The sequence below is a fragment of the Triticum aestivum genome, unplaced genomic scaffold, assembly GCF_018294505.1.
Source record: "Triticum aestivum cultivar Chinese Spring unplaced genomic scaffold, IWGSC CS RefSeq v2.1 scaffold109902, whole genome shotgun sequence".
In the NCBI taxonomy this organism is placed as follows: Eukaryota; Viridiplantae; Streptophyta; class Magnoliopsida; order Poales; family Poaceae; genus Triticum; species Triticum aestivum.
Window position 1 is genome coordinate 4,778 of NW_025234549.1, and position 2,182 is coordinate 6,959.

Below are 2,182 nucleotides of genomic sequence, written 5' to 3' on the forward strand. Positions count from 1 at the left end.
GCCTAGCACAAAAGTAATTTGCCACAAGAAGGCCAAACGCTCGCAATGTATTGGTCATGTAACCATGTCAACAGCAGGGGCGGAGCTGGAGCAAATGTTACCCGATGCACCACTTTAACAAGGAGTAAAATTTTCAGGCAGCGATGTATTGAATAAGTGTTTGTTTCACAGATTCTAGCACATTTTGTCGGATGTAATAGAAGGCAGTGAGTAAAAACAGAATGTAGCCATCAAAATGTTTACTATAATGCTAAAAAAAGGGGGCAAAATTACTTGAAAAGGTTGTCTTGCATTTTGAAATTCCAGAATACATCATCCGACAGCAGGGCACATAATGTACAAGATAAAAATGGAATTAAACTTTCTAGTAAAACATAATAAAATGTCCATGAAAGTATTTAAATGGCTAAAAAATTGGAAATTACCTTTAGTACGTTTGATCAATTTTCTCTTGCCCGGATGATATTGAATCTCCTCTTCCCTATTTATGTGTTCCGGAACATCCTGTGATGATGCTTTTCTTTTGAGAATAAATGAAATATAACCTAATTAGAAGTTATAGTATTTGTATCTGACAATGAATGAAATATAACCTAATTAGAATTTAGAAGTTATAACCCTAGAAAAGGTCTCATGCTTTGCCAAAACATAGTGGTTTATTCTATTTGTTACTAGTTTATACATAATTGACTAATCATTGCAGTTTGTAAACAAAATTAGGAACGGTAAGACAAAGGCGTTACCATTGTGGCCTTTGATACGCATGGAAACGAGGACTCAAGATTGGAAAGGTTGCCAAATTACGGAGCGCTGGACCGGCCGACGGCGTGCGGCGTCGCTCGCGTGCATCGCGTCATCACCAAAGGACTCGGGGTTCGTGGCCTGCGGCGTCCGGCGGCCGGTGCCCTGCCGCCGCCGCCGCCGCCGCCGCCGCCGCCGCCGCCGCCTGTGTACGCGAGGGCGAGGCGTATGGAGGGGCCGGATCTGTACGCGTCTAGTCTACACAGACCTGATCGATGGATGGATTTTTTTAGTTTTTTAAGTGGAGGAAGTTGGATCGATTAGGCTACGGGAGGGGAGGTGCGTATGCTCGCGTTTTCCGCACTGGCCCAACACGGTAACGCAGCAGGCCGGAGGAGTGGCCGAATAGGGCCGACCCTGATGCACTGCTCTTGGCCCAACCTGATGCACTGGGCCTTTTTAGTTGATAAATACTACTAGCAAATATTTGGACCCGTATTCCTGTGCATACGGGACGGCCCAATGGGCTCCGCCCCTGGTCAACAGTGCATGTATTGGCTAGTGAATTACCTTATATTTTAATTAGAAGTTTGGTAAGTAAATTAAAGTGGAACTAGTTTAGAAGGTAAGTAAATTAAGGTGCTTAATTATCATATACATAGAAGGTTGGACAAAGGGTGGTCATAAGAAAGGTGAAATGATAACCTTACATTGTTTTTAAGTAGTAGAGATACGCCCCGGGACAACGGCTGATCCGCAACAAACAAAAGCTAATCTCAAATCCTTCTCCCATTTCTTGCGTGATCCTGATGGGAGATATGGCCCCAAGATGTCGGTGGTGTTGGTGCATGTTCTAGAGGAGGTCTCGATGCCGGAGAAGACACGGTGGGTGAGAAAGGACGGTTGTACCCTAGCGGATCACATGCTATTTTTGGTGTCGAAAAATAGCTTCGCTGTTGATGCCTCCCTGCTGGGCAGACATGAAGGTTGTGCCTATTTCATCTGTCACAATGACGGTAGGAGGTCACCATGTATGAGGTATGGATTGCTTCGGTACAACCTCGTCGTCGACAAGGCCAAGTTCATTGAGAGGGTGCCTCTAGGGTGGGATGGGAATAAGTGCACCTGGCTCGTTCCCCAACTTGCCATTGCTCAACTTAAGGAAAAAGCCTTTTCTTGCAGTACATCCCAAATATATCATTTGCATAATACAACCTTTCATTAGTTAACATTGATATTGCCCTATCGGAAAACCAGTAGAGGTCGAGAATGGCCCATGCCATGAAGCAGCAGCAACAGGTTACTAGTTTAACACACACCATTCATACTGAGAGAGACTACGAGCCTTGTTTCAAGGTGTTAGTGTGTAATCTGCCTCTTACCGTGAAGAGCCCTCAGCGGCAACTCTTATTCAGGAACTGTAGCAAGAGGTCTAGTGCCA

At 44.9% G+C, this 2,182-nt stretch overlaps 1 long non-coding RNA gene across 2 annotated transcripts; it reads right to left on the bottom strand.

Moving 5' to 3' along the window:
• Window positions 1–269: 269 nt before the first annotated feature.
• Window positions 270–922, bottom strand: LOC123176187 (uncharacterized). Of its 2 annotated transcripts, none has more exons than XR_006488395.1 (2): window positions 744–922; window positions 270–504 (listed from the first exon to the last, which is right to left on the bottom strand). It is a non-coding gene; the product is annotated as an uncharacterized lncRNA (long non-coding RNA). The 2 variants fall into 2 exon arrangements; XR_006488394.1 differs by having other exon boundaries at window positions 270–520.
• Window positions 923–2,182: the final 1,260 nt, after the last annotated feature.